The sequence below is a fragment of the Heterodontus francisci genome, chromosome 41 (assembly GCF_036365525.1).
Source record: "Heterodontus francisci isolate sHetFra1 chromosome 41, sHetFra1.hap1, whole genome shotgun sequence".
Classification (NCBI taxonomy): domain Eukaryota; kingdom Metazoa; phylum Chordata; class Chondrichthyes; order Heterodontiformes; family Heterodontidae; genus Heterodontus; species Heterodontus francisci.
The window spans coordinates 9,324,452-9,338,264 of record NC_090411.1 but is presented as its reverse complement, the minus strand read 5'-3'; the positions used below and the strand labels follow the sequence as shown (position 1 = coordinate 9,338,264).

Sequence of the window (13,813 nt, the reverse complement as noted above, 5' to 3'; positions counted from 1 at the left end):
TCTCTTCCCCACCACAGCCAACGCGGGGGCACTGTGCGGAGGGGGCGAGACTTCGGGTGTGCATGAAGGATCTGACGGGGAGGGCCCTTCTCACCACCAGCCAAGCTACGTCTTGGTGCTTGTTTGAAAGTTCTGGTGATGAGGCATTCCGCCAAATGACTTTGACGGTCTGCTCGGGGAACCATCCGACAGGATCCACCGTTTCCTTTTCCCGTAGGGCCTTGAGGACATTCCGTGCAGACCACTGCCTGATGGACCGGTGGTCAAAGGTGTTTTTCCGCAGAAACTGCTCCACGAAGGATAGGTGGTACGGCACGTCCCAACTGCACGGAGCGTTCCGCGGCAATGTGACCAGGCCCATCCTTCGCAACACCGGGGACAGATAGAACCTCAGCACGTAGTGACACTTGGAGTTTGCGTACTGGGGATCTACACATAGCTTGATGCAGCCGCACACGAAGGTGGTCATCAGGATGAGGGCCACGTTGGGTACATTTTTCCCGCCCATGTCCAGAGATTTGAACATCGTGTCCCTCCGGACCCGGTCCATTTTAGATCCCCAGACGAAGCGGAAAATGGCTCGGGTGACTGCCACGGCGCAGGAGTGGGGTATGGGCCAGACCTGCGCCACGTAGAGCAACAACGTGAGCGCCTCACACCTGATGACCAGGTTCTTACCCACAATGGAGAGAGATCGCTGCCCCCACATGCCCAACTTTTGTCGTACCTTGGCTACTCGCTCCTCCCATGTTTTGGTGCACGCCCCGGCCCTTCCGAACCATATCCCCAGCACCTTCAGGTAATCTGACCTGACGGTGAAGGGGACAAAGGATCGGTCAGCCCAGTTCCCAAAGAACATGGCCTCGCTCTTGCCGTGGTTAACTTTGGCTCCCGAGGCCAGTTCGAACTGGTCGCAGATGCTCATCAGTCTGCGCACGGACAGCGGATCCGAGCAGAAGACGGCGACGTCATCCATGTACAGGGAGGTTTTGACCTGAGTGCCTCCGCTGCCTGGGATTGTCACCCCTCTTATGCTCGCATCCTTCCTAATAGACTCAGCAAAGGGTTCAATACAGCAAACAAACAAGACCGGGGACAGAGGACAGCCCTGTCTGACTCCAGATTTGATCGGGAAACTTTCAGATTCCCACCCGTTGATTGACACTGCGCTACTGATGTTTGTGTAGAGCAGTTGGATCCAATTGCAGATTCCCTCCCCAAACCCCATTTTGGAAAGCACGTCCATCATGTAGGTGTGCGATATCCTGTCAAAAGCCTTCTCCTGGTCCAGGCTGATGAGGCAGGTGTCCACCCTCCTGTCCCGTACGTAGGCGATCGTATCCCTGAGTAGCGCGAGGCTATCAGAGATCTTCCTGCCGGGTACAGTACAGGTCTGATCGGGGTGAATCACCAGCTCCAGAGCAGACTTGACTCGACTGGCTATGACTTTGGACAGAATCTTGTAATCAACATTAAGCAGTGAGATGGGCCGCCAATTTCTGATTTCTACCCTCTCCCCCTTCTGCTTGTAAATGAGGGTGATGATGCCTTTTCTCATGGATTCTGACATGCTACCGGCCAGGAGCATACTCTCGTATACTTCCAGCAGGTCCGGGCCGACCCAGTCCCACAGGGCCGAGTACAACTCGACCGGTAAGCCGTCGCTCCCGGGAGTTTTACTCGCCTCGAAAGACTCGACGGCCTTTGTCAGCTCGTCCAGAGTTAGCGGCTTGTCCAGTCCCTCCCTCCTGCTGTCATCTAGGACCTCTGTGATAGATGACAGGAAGGACTGGGAGGCTCTGCTGTCTGTGGGCTTCGCGTCATACAGCCCAGCATAAAAGGATTTGCTGATCCTTAGTATGTCGGACTGCGAAGACGTTACCGAGCCATCTTCTTCCTTCAGGCTGCTGATAACAGAGCTCTCTCTGTGTACCTTTTGGAAGAAGTAACGCGAGCACGTCTCATCCTGCTCGATGGAGCGGACTCTGGACCGGAAGATGATCTTGGAGGCCTCCTTGGCAAAGAGCGAGGCCTGCTGGCTCTTCACCTCTTGGAGGTCCTCCTTGACCTCGACCCCCATTGACTGCAACCGGAGTAGATTTTGCATAATTTTCTGGAGTCGGGACAGTTCCCTCTGTCTCTCTCTCGCCTTCTGAACACCTTTGTGGATGAAGAACCTCTTGATGTTCTCCTTAATCGCTTCCCACCAGTGAACTGGAGACTCAAAGAGGGGTTTCACGGTCCTCCAACCATTGTAATCCCTTTTGAGTTCCTCAACGTTCTCTGGGGTCAGCAGTGTCGCATTGAGCTTCCACGTCCCTCTGCCAACCCGCTGGTCGTCCTGTAAGTGACAGTCGGCCAGTAAGAGGCAGTGGTCGGAGAAGAACACCGGCTTGACGTCGGTGGATCCGACCGTGACAGCACGGGACACAAACAGGAAGTCAATCCTGGAACGGGCAGACCCGTCCGATCTTGACCATGTGTATCTGCGCTGCGCTCCGTCTGCAGGTTTGCTGAAGACGTCGTGCAGTTTGGCATCCTTAACTGTTTCTCTTAGGAATCTGGACGTACCGTCCAGTTTGCTGTCGTCACTGCCGGATCGTCCAGCCGCATCGATGATGCAGTTGAAGTCACCGCCTAGGATGACCGGCCTGGACGTCGCCAGCAGCAGTGGGAGCTGCTGGAAGACGGTCAGCCGCTCGCTGCGTTGTACCGGGGCGTACACGTTGATCAACCGGAGCGGAGCGTTGTTGTACATCACGTCTGCTACGAGGAGGCGGCCGCCCACCACCTCCTTAACTTCGGAGATGGTGAAGTTACCTCCCCGCAGCAGAATACCCAGGCCGGAGGAACGGCAGTCATTACCCCCCGACCAGATCGATGGCCCGTGGGACCACCATCGCGACCACTGCCTGTAGGTGCTGAGGTGTGGTATTCCACACTCCTGCAGAAACAGTAGGTCAGCTTTGACCTTGGCAAGGTAATCCAAGGTTGAAACACATCGCGTAGTCGATTTAATGCTACGCACATTAATGGAAGCAATTCTTACACCCATTTTTTACTAAAAATTAGTTGTTGCTTCCCATACCATTTGTCCTCGCTAGTCCCAGTCCTTCCCCTTCGGGATGTTCCTGCATACCCATCGTATGCGCAAGCAGTTTCACGTTGGTTGGGCTCAGAAACCCCTCCTGATTTTTCCTGCAGGGTTTGTGCCGCTCGGGTGACATCGGGGGGGTCTTGTAGGCAGAGAGGATTGGGTTGTCCTCAGCTGCTTCCATCTGTTCCTCCTCGAAAACATCACAGCTCCCGGTCTCCCGGAGCTCAGGTGCGCCAGACGTGTCTTTGCTCCCGGTGTCCTGGAGCTGAGATGCGTTGGCCACGTCGTTACGTGTGGGGCATTGGGGTTGGGGCACGCTGGGCCCATCACAGCTTCCAGTGCCCGGGGGCTGGGATGCTTTATCATCCATCTCGGAGTTCTGCCGCCTCTTTTGAAGGGGCTGTCGTTCCAGCATTTCCCCGTCCAGTGAAGAGGAGTTGTTGCAGTCTGATTCAGAAGAGAGCCTCCTCTTGCCACTGGTTTGGGTGGTGGCTTTGGGATGTTTTTTCTTTGTGGTTCTCCTCTGGACCACTTGCCACTGACCTGTTTGTCCATCTGCTGCCTCCTCCTCCATTGATTCTGTCTGTGGGGGAGGGGTTTCCGGGCGCTGGGTAGGTGCTGGGTCGTTGGTTTCAGCCGCCTCCCCTTCCTTCTCAGGTTGAAGTTCCTCACTGCGGAGAAGGTTGCTGGTCTCCTTTCGAACAGCGGACGCCTTCGTCGAACCTTCGCCCGGCCATTCCTTGGACCTTGCCGCCTGAGCATAGCTTTGACAACGTTTGGGACAGGTCTTGTAGAGATGGCCTGCCGCACCGCACAAGTTGCAACACTTAGTCTGCTTACAGTCCTTGGTCTGATGGCCTTCCTCCTTGCAGTTCTTGCAAACAACCGTGCTGCAGTTGGCTGCCATGTGACCAGATTTGCCACAGGTGCGACAAACTCTGGGCTGCCCAGCGTAGACCAAGAAGCCTCGACTTCCCCCGATAGCGAAGCTGGAGGGAGGGTGGATGATGGCTCCACTGGGATCTACCTTCAAGGTCACCTTGACCTGCCGCTTGCTGGTCCAGATCCCAAAGGGGTCCTTGACATCAGTGCTGCTGCCGGCCACCTCGACGTACCTGGCGAGAAAGGTGAGTACATCCACCACCGGAACATGGGGGTTGTAGAGGTGAATCGTCACCACCCGGTCCCGTTGTGACGGAAGCGTGAAGAGCGGCTCCGCTGTGAGGATCGACAGTGGCGCCCGGTCCCCTTTCTCCTTGAACGCCTTCAGGAACTTGATGCATCCCGCCACGTTCCGGAACGTCACGTCGAAGTATCCACTGCTGGGGAAATCCTGCAGGCAGAAGACGTCCGTCGCTTGAAATCCGCAGCAATCGAAGAGAATTTTCTTGATGAAGAAGGTGCGATCGACCGGTGCATCTCCTTCCTTGTCCTTCACGACCACCCGAACGGTGTTGCGCACTCCCTGGCCCGAAGCTCGAAAATTGGTTATAGCCATTTTACTCAAAGCTTCCCCAGGATCAAAAAGCAATGATCATGGTCTCTTCTCAATCAAATAAGCACTGATAAGAACAGATACTACACTTGATCTTAGCCAAAAGGCCGAGAAGTGATGGCCGTAAAACTGCGTTTGCTGCGCGCGTCAGGCCCGGCGTGCGGCCTCTACCTCAAAGTAGCCGCCGGGTGGGCGAGCCTAGGGCGAAAGAGGCGACGGCGGGCGGTCTTTGAGCCAGAGCTCCTTTTGTTGCCGGGCCTTGAAAGCAGAAAGGAAAGCACGCGTGCATGCCACGCGCAGCCATTCCTTGCGCTTCTGCGCGAGGCATTGCGCAGGAAAAAAGACACGCGTGCGCTGGGCAGCAAAGGGCGGCCTGCAACTGCGGGGCAATCCAACAGGGGGCAGCGTAGCGCCCACGGAAAACTGCAGCAAAGTCAGCCGAGCAGCAGCGCCGTCACTATTGCGAATTCTATTTTTCAGCAGGGGTCTCACCCCCATGGAGGGGGGAAGCTGCATCGCTCCTGGAAACACTGCAATACCAGGTGGATGCATGGAGTGGACGGGGCAAGCCCCTGTTCCATCTCCCTGTCCCAAAAATCAATTTAATATTTGGTCCCCTGATAGGGGACGTATCAGATATTAAACTGATAAGAACAGATACTTTTTTTTTTATTTCCAAAATATACTTTATTCATAAAAATCTGTAAAAATTACATTGCCAAACAGTTTCCAAACAGCACGAAAAAATACAAACATTGCAAAAGAGATCAGTTTCTTTCAATAATGTCATGAGTTTCTTCCCAACCCTTCCGTTTCACAATTGTCATGTCAATTACAGTTTTACATTTACAGCAATTGAGAATATTAACGATACAGTTCGAGGGGCTTCCCATGGTTCCAGCCCCTCAGTCCAGCTTGGTGGGGGAACCTTACACTGTGGTCTTTCCCCATTGAGCCTTTGCTGCGGCTGCCCCAAGCTTTAGTGCGTCCCTCAGCACGTAGTCCTGGACCTTGGAATGTGCCAGTCTGCAACATTCGGTGGTGGACAACTCTTTGCGCTGGAAGACCAGCAAGTTTCGGGCAGACCAAAGGGCGTCTTTCACCGAATTGATAGCCCTCCAGCAGCAGTTGATGTTTGTCTCGATGTGCGTCCCTGGGAACAGCCCGTAGAGCACAGACTCCTGTGTTACAGAGCTGCTTGGGATGAACCTTGACAAAAACCACTGCATCTCTTTCCACACCTGCTTTGCAAAGGCACATTCCAGGAGGAGGTGGGCGACCGTCTCTTCCCCACCACAGCCAACGCGGGGGCACTGTGCGGAGGGGGCGAGACTTCGGGTGTGCATGAAGGATCTGACGGGGAGGGCCCTTCTCACCACCAGCCAAGCTACGTCTTGGTGCTTGTTTGAAAGTTCTGGTGATGAGGCATTCCGCCAAATGACTTTGACGGTCTGCTCGGGGAACCATCCGACAGGATCCACCGTTTCCTTTTCCCGTAGGGCCTTGAGGACATTCCGTGCAGACCACTGCCTGATGGACCGGTGGTCAAATGTGTTTTTCCGCAGAAACTGCTCCACGAAGGATAGGTGGTACGGCGCCGCCCAACTGCACGGAGCGTTCCGCGGCAATGTGACCAGGCCCATCCTTCGCAACACCGGGGACAGATAGAACCTCAGCACGTAGTGACACTTGGAGTTTGCGTACTGGGGATCGACACATAGCTTGATGCAGCCGCACACGAAGGTGGTCATCAGGATGAGGGCCACGTTGGGTACATTTTTCCCGCCCTTGTCCAGAGATTTGAACATCGTGTCCCTCCGGACCCGGTCCATTTTAGATCCCCAGACGAAGCGGAAAATGGCTCGGGTGACTGCCACGGCGCAGGAGTGGGGTATGGGCCAGACCTGCGCCACGTAGAGCAACAACGTGAGCGCCTCGCACCTGATGACCAGGTTCTTACCCACAATGGAGAGAGACCGCTGCCCCCACATGCCCAACTTTTGTCGTACCTTGGCTACTCGCTCCTCCCATGTTTTGGTGCACGCCCCGGCCCTTCCGAACCATATCCCCAGCACCTTCAGGTAATCTGACCTGACGGTGAAGGGGACAAAGGATCGGTCAGCCCAGTTCCCAAAGAACATGGCCTCGCTCTTGCCGTGGTTAACTTTGGCTCCCGAGGCCAGTTCGAACTGGTCGCAGATGCTCATCAGTCTGCGCACGGACAGCGGATCCGAGCAGAAGACGGCGACGTCATCCATGTACAGGGAGGTTTTGACCTGAGTGCCTCCGCTGCCTGGGATTGTCACCCCTCTTATGCTCGCATCCTTCCTAATAGACTCAGCAAAGGGTTCAATACAGCAAACAAACAAGACCGGGGAAAGAGGACAGCCCTGTCTGACTCCAGATTTGATCGGGAAACTTTCAGATTCCCACCCGTTGATTGACACTGCGCTACTGATGTTTGTGTAGAGCAGTTGGATCCAATTGCAGATTCCCTCCCCAAACCCCATTTTGGAAAGCACGTCCATCATGTAGGTGTGCGATATCCTGTCAAAAGCCTTCTCCTGGTCCAGGCTGATGAGGCAGGTGTCCACCCTCCTGTCCTGTACGTAGGCGATCGTATCCCTGAGTAGCGCGAGGCTATCAGAGATCTTCCTGCCGGGTACAGTACAGGTCTGATCAGGGTGAATCACCAACTCCAGAGCAGACTTGACTCGACTGGCTATGACTTTGGACAGAATCTTGTAATCAACATTAAGCAGTGAGATGGGCCGCCAATTTCTGATTTCTGCCCTCTCCCCCTTCTGCTTGTAAATGAGGGTGATGATGCCTTTTCTCATGGTCTCTGACATGCTGCCGGCCAGGAGCATACTCTTGTTAAACTGATAAGAACAGATACTACACTTGATCTTGGCCAAAAGGCCGAGAAGCTATGGCCGTAAAACTGCGTTTGCTGCGCGCGTCAGGCCCGGCGTGCGGCCTCTACCTCAAAGTAGCCGCCGGGTGGGCAAGCCTAGGGCGAAAGAGGCGACGGCGGGCGGTCTTTGAGCCAGAGCTCCTTTTGTTGCCGGGCCTTGCAAGCAGAAAGGAAAGCACGCGTGCATGCCACGCGCAGCCATTCCTTGCGCTTCTGCGCGAGGCATTGCGCAGGAAAAAAGACACGCGTGCGCTGGGCAGCAAAGGGCGGCCTGCAACTGCGGGGCAATCCAACAGGGGGCAGCGTAGCGCCCACGGAAAACTGCAGCAAAGTCAGCCGAGCAGCAGCGCCGTCACTATTGCGAATTCTATTTTTCAACAGGGGTCTCGCCCCCATGGAGGGGGGAAGCTGCACCGCTCCTGGAAACACTGCAATACCAGGTGGATGCATGGAGTGAACGGGGCAAGCCCCTGTTCCATCTCCCTGTCCCAAAAATCAATTTAATATTTGGTCCCCAGATAGGGGACGTATCAGATATTAAACTGATAAGAACAGATACTACACTTGATCTTAGCCAAAAGGCCGAGAAGCGATGGCCGTAAAACTGCGTTTGCTGCGCGCGTCAGGCCCGGCGTGCGGCCTCTACCTCAAAGTAGCCGCCGGGTGGGCGAGCCTAGGGCGAAAGAGGCGACGGCGGGCGGTCTTTGAGCCAGAGCTCCTTTTGTTGCCGGGCCTTGCAAGCAGAAAGGAAAGCACGCGTGCATGCCACGCGCAGCCATTCCTTGCGCTTCTGCGCGAGGCATTGCGCAGGAAAAAAGACACGCGCGCGCTGGGCAGCAAAGGGCGGCCTGCAACTGCGGGGCAATCCAACAGGGGGCAGCGTAGCACCCACAGAAAACTGCAGCAAAGTCAGCCGAGCAGCAGCGCCGTCACTATTGCGAATTCTATTTTTCAGCAGGGGTCTGGCCCCCATGGAGGAGGGAAGCTGCACTGCTCCTGGAAACACTGCAATACCAGGTGGATGCATGGAGTGGACGGGGCAAGCCCCTGCTCCATCTCCCTGTCCCAAAAATCAATTTAATATTTGGTCCCCAGATAGGGGACGTATCAGATATTAAACTGATAAGAACAGATACTACACTTGATCTTAGCCAAAAGGCCGAGAAGCGATGGCCGTAAAACTGCGTTTGCTGCGCGCGTCAGGCCCGGCGTGCGGCCTCTACCTCAAAGTAGCCGCCGGGTGGGCGAGCCTAGGGCGAAAGAGGCGACGGCGGGCGGTCTTTGAGCCAGAGCTCCTTTTGTTGCCGGGCCTTGCAAGCAGAAAGGAAAGCACGCGTGCATGCCACGCGCAGCCATTCCTTGCGCTTCTTCACGAGGCATTGCGCAGAAAAAAAGACGCGCGCGCTGGGCAGCAAAGGGCGGCCTGCAACTGCGGGGCAATCCAACAGGGGGCAGCGTAGCGCCCACGGAAAACTGCAGCAAAGTCAGCCGAGCAGCAGCGCCGTCACTATTGCGAATTCTATTTTTCAGCAGAGGTCTCGCCCCCATGGAGGGGGGAAGCTGCATCGCTCCTGGAAACACTGCAATACCAGGTGGATGCATGGAGTGGACGGGGCAAGCCCCTGTTCCATCTCCCTGTCCCAAAAATCAATTTAATATTTGGTCCCCAGATAGGGGACGTATCAGATATTAAACTGATAAGAACAGATACTACACTTGATCTTAGCCAAAAGGCCGAGAAGCGATGGCCGTAAAACTGCGTTTGCTGCGCGCGTCAGGCCCGGCGTGCGGCCTCTACCTCAAAGTAGCCGCCGGGTGGGCGAGCCTAGGGCGAAAGAGGCGACGGCGGGCGGTCTTTGAGCCAGAGCTCCTTTTGTTGCCGGGCCTTGCAAGCAGAAAGGAAAGCACGCGTGCATGCCACGCGCAGCCATTCCTTGCGCTTCTGCGCCAGGCATTGCGCAGGAAAAAAGACACGCGCGCGCTGGGCAGCAAAGGGCGGCCTGCAACTGCGGGGCAATCCAACAGGGGGCAGCGTAGCGCCCACGGAAAACTGCAGCAAAGTCAGCCGAGCAGCAGCGCCGTCACTATTGCGAATTCTATTTTTCAGCAGGGGTCTCGCCCCCATGGAGGGGGGAAGCTGCACCGCTCCTGGAAACACTGCAATACCAGGTGGATGCATGGAGTGGACGGGGCAAGCCCCTGTTCCATCTCCCTGTCCCAAAAATCAATTTAATATTTGGTCCCCAGATAGGGGACGTATCAGATATTAAACTGATAAGAACAGATTTTTTTTTTTGTTTCCAAAATATACTTTATTCATAAAAATCTGTAAAAATTACATTGCCAAACAGTTTCCAAACAGCACCAAAAAATACAAACATTGCAAGGGAGATCAGTTTCCTTCAATACTGTCATGAGTTTCTTCCCAACCCTTCCGTTTCACAATTGTCATGTCAATTACAGTTTTACATTTACAGCAATTCAGAATATTAACGATACAGTTCGAGGGGTTTCCCATGGATCCAGCCCCTCAGTCCAGCTTGGTGGGGGAACCTTACACTGTGGTCTTTCCCCATTGAGCCTTTGCTGCGGCTGCCCCAAGCTTTAGTGCGTCCCTCAGCACGTAGTCCTGGACCTTGGAATGTGCCAGTCTGCAACATTCGGCGGTGGACAACTCTTTGCGCTGGAAGACCAGCAAGTTTCGGGCAGACCAAAGGGCGTCTTTCACCGAATTGATAGTCCTCCAGCAGCAGTTGATGTTTGTCTCGGTGTGCGTCCCTGGGAACAGCCCGTAGAGCACAGACTCCTGTGTTACAGAGCTGCTTGGGATGAACCTTGACAAAAACCACTGCATCTCTTTCCACACCTGCTTTGCAAAGGCACATTCCAGGAGGAGGTGGGCGACCGTCTCTTCCCCACCACAGCCAACGCGGGGGCACTGTGCGGAGGGGGCGAGACTTCGGGTGTGCATGAAGGATCTGACGGGGAGGGCCCTTCTCACCACCAGCCAAGCTACGTCTTGGTGCTTGTTTGAAAGTTCTGGTGATGAGGCATTCCGCCAAATGACTTTGACGGTCTGCTCGGGGAACCATCCGACAGGATCCACCGTTTCCTTTTCCCGTAGGGCCTTGAGGACATTCCGTGCAGACCACTGCCTGATGGACCGGTGGTCAAAGGTGTTTTTCCGCAGAAACTGCTCCACGAAGGATAGGTGGTACGGCGCCGCCCAACTGCACGGAGCGTTCCGCGGCAATGTGACCAGGCCCATCCTTCGCAACACCGGGGACAGATAGAACCTCAGCACGTAGTGACACTTGGAGTTTGCGTACTGGGGATCTACACCTAGCTTGATGCAGCCGCACACGAAGGTGGTCATCAGGATGAGGGCCACGTTGGGTACATTTTTCCCGCCCATGTCCAGAGATTTGAACATCGTGTCCCTCCGGACCCGGTCCATTTTAGATCCCCAGACGAAGCGGAAAATGGCTCGGGTGACTGCCACGGCGCAGGAGTGGGGTATGGGCCAGACCTGCGCCACGTAGAGCAACAACGTGAGCGCCTCGCACCTGATGACCAGGTTCTTACCCACAATGGAGAGAGATCGCTGCCCCCACATGTCCAACTTTTGTCGTACCTTGGCTACTCGCTCCTCCCATGTTTTGGTGCACGCCCCGGCCCTTCCGAACCATATCCCCAGCACCTTCAGGTAATCTGACCTGACGGTGAAGGGGACAAAGGATCGGTCAGCCCAGTTCCCAAAGAACATGGCCTCGCTCTTGCCGTGGTTAACTTTGGCTCCCGAGGCCAGTTCGAACTGGTCGCAGATGCTCATCAGTCTGCGCACGGACAGCGGATCCGAGCAGAAGACGGCGACGTCATCCATGTACAGGGAGGTTTTGACCTGAGTGCCTCCGCTGCCTGGGATTGTCACCCCTCTTAAGCTCGCATCCTTCCTAATAGACTCAGCAAAGGGTTCAATACAGCAAACAAACAAGACCGGGGAAAGAGGACAGCCCTGTCTGACTCCAGATTTGATCGGGAAACTTTCAGATTCCCACCCGTTGATTGAGACTGCGCTACTGATGTTTGTGTAGAGCAGTTGGATCCAATTGCAGATTCCCTCCCCAAACCCCATTTTGGAAAGCACGTCCATCATGTAGGTGTGCGATATCCTGTCAAAAGCCTTCTCCTGGTCCAGGCTGATGAGGCAGGTGTCCACCCTCCTGTCCCGTACGTAGGCGATCGTATCCCTGAGTAGCGCGAGGCTATCAGAGATCTTCCTGCCGGGTACAGTACAGGTCTGATCGGGGTGAATCACCAACTCCAGAGCAGACTTGACTCGACTGGCTATGACTTTGGACAGAATCTTGTAATCAACATTAAGCAGTGAGATGGGCCGCCAATTTCTGATTTCTACCCTCTCCCCCTTCTGCTTGTAAATGAGGGTGATGATGCCTTTTCTCATGGATTCTGACATGCTACCGGCCAGGAGCATACTCTCGTATACTTCCAGCAGGTCCGGGCCGACCCAGTCCCACAGGGCCGAGTACAACTCGACCGGTAAGCCGTCGCTCCCGGGAGTTTTACTCGCCTCGAAAGACTCGACGGCCTTTGTCAGCTCGTCCAGAGTTAGCGGCTTGTCCAGTCCCTCCCTCCTGCTGTCATCTAAGACCTCTGTGATAGATGACAGGAAGGACTGGGAGGCTCTGCTGTCTGTGGGCTTCGCGTCATACAGCCCAGCATAAAAGGATTTGCTGATCCTTAGTATGTCGGACTGCGAAGACGTTACCGAGCCATCTTCTTCCTTCAGGCTGCTGATAACAGAGCTCTCTCTGTGTACCTTTTGGAAGAAATAAAATGATAAGAACAGATACTACACTTGATCTTAGCCAAAAGGCCGAGAAGCGATGGCCGTAAAACTGCGTTTGCTGCGCGCGTCAGGCCCGGCGTGCGGCCTCTACCTCAAAGTAGCCGCCGGGTGGGCGAGCCTAGGGCGAAAGAGGCGACGGCGGGCGGTCTTTGAGCCAGAGCTCCTTTTGTTGCCGGGCCTTGCAAGCAGAAAGGAAAGCACGCGTGCATGCCACGCGCAGCCATTCCTTGCGCTTCTGCGCCAGGCATTGCGCAGGAAAAAAGACACGCGCGCGCTGGGCAGCAAAGGGCGGCCTGCAACTGCGGGGCAATCCAACAGGGGGCAGCGTAGCGCCCACGGAAAACTGCAGCAAAGTCAGCCGAGCAGCAGCGCCGTCACTATTGCGAATTCTATTTTTCAGCAGGGGTCTCGCCCCCATGGAGGGGGGAAGCTGCACCGCTCCTGGAAACACTGCAATACCAGGTGGATGCATGGAGTGGACGGGGCAAGCCCCTGTTCCATCTCCCTGTCCCAAAAATCAATTTAATATTTGGTCCCCAGATAGGGGACGTATCAGATATTAAACTGATAAGAACAGATTTTTTTTTTTGTTTCCAAAATATACTTTATTCATAAAAATCTGTAAAAATTACATTGCCAAACAGTTTCCAAACAGCACCAAAAAATACAAACATTGCAAGGGAGATCAGTTTCCTTCAATACTGTCATGAGTTTCTTCCCAACCCTTCCGTTTCACAATTGTCATGTCAATTACAGTTTTACATTTACAGCAATTCAGAATATTAACGATACAGTTCGAGGGGTTTCCCATGGATCCAGCCCCTCAGTCCAGCTTGGTGGGGGAACCTTACACTGTGGTCTTTCCCCATTGAGCCTTTGCTGCGGCTGCCCCAAGCTTTAGTGCGTCCCTCAGCACGTAGTCCTGGACCTTGGAATGTGCCAGTCTGCAACATTCGGCGGTGGACAACTCTTTGCGCTGGAAGACCAGCAAGTTTCGGGCAGACCAAAGGGCGTCTTTCACCGAATTGATAGTCCTCCAGCAGCAGTTGATGTTTGTCTCGGTGTGCGTCCCTGGGAACAGCCCGTAGAGCACAGACTCCTGTGTTACAGAGCTGCTTGGGATGAACCTTGACAAAAACCACTGCATCTCTTTCCACACCTGCTTTGCAAAGGCACATTCCAGGAGGAGGTGGGCGACCGTCTCTTCCCCACCACAGCCAACGCGGGGGCACTGTGCGGAGGGGGCGAGACTTCGGGTGTGCATGAAGGATCTGACGGGGAGGGCCCTTCTCACCACCAGCCAAGCTACGTCTTGGTGCTTGTTTGAAAGTTCTGGTGATGAGGCATTCCGCCAAATGACTTTGACGGTCTGCTCGGGGAACCATCCGACAGGATCCACCGTTTCCTTTTCCCGTAGGGCCTTGAGGACATTCC

The 13,813-nt window shown here is 54.9% G+C and overlaps 3 non-coding genes and 6 pseudogenes across 3 annotated transcripts; all 9 read right to left on the bottom strand.

The window, feature by feature from the left end:
• Positions 1 to 4,602: 4,602 nt before the first annotated feature.
• On the bottom strand, positions 4,603 to 4,711 carry LOC137354593 (U2 spliceosomal RNA; annotated as a pseudogene).
• Positions 4,712 to 5,097: 386 nt separating this feature from the next.
• Positions 5,098 to 5,276, bottom strand: LOC137354164 (U2 spliceosomal RNA; annotated as a pseudogene).
• A 2,131-nt stretch (positions 5,277 to 7,407) lies between these two features.
• On the bottom strand, positions 7,408 to 7,526 carry LOC137354524 (U2 spliceosomal RNA; annotated as a pseudogene).
• Positions 7,527 to 7,912: 386 nt separating this feature from the next.
• LOC137355260 (U2 spliceosomal RNA) lies at positions 7,913 to 8,103 on the bottom strand. The gene has a single exon (XR_010970893.1). It is a non-coding gene; the product is annotated as a U2 spliceosomal RNA (small nuclear RNA).
• A 386-nt stretch (positions 8,104 to 8,489) lies between these two features.
• Positions 8,490 to 8,680, bottom strand: LOC137353881 (U2 spliceosomal RNA). The gene has a single exon (XR_010970033.1). It is a non-coding gene; the product is annotated as a U2 spliceosomal RNA (small nuclear RNA).
• Positions 8,681 to 9,064: 384 nt separating this feature from the next.
• LOC137355094 (U2 spliceosomal RNA) lies at positions 9,065 to 9,255 on the bottom strand. The gene has a single exon (XR_010970737.1). It is a non-coding gene; the product is annotated as a U2 spliceosomal RNA (small nuclear RNA).
• A 386-nt stretch (positions 9,256 to 9,641) lies between these two features.
• On the bottom strand, positions 9,642 to 9,818 carry LOC137354273 (U2 spliceosomal RNA; annotated as a pseudogene).
• A 2,497-nt stretch (positions 9,819 to 12,315) lies between these two features.
• LOC137354701 (U2 spliceosomal RNA) lies at positions 12,316 to 12,418 on the bottom strand (annotated as a pseudogene).
• A 386-nt stretch (positions 12,419 to 12,804) lies between these two features.
• On the bottom strand, positions 12,805 to 12,981 carry LOC137354272 (U2 spliceosomal RNA; annotated as a pseudogene).
• Positions 12,982 to 13,813: the final 832 nt, after the last annotated feature.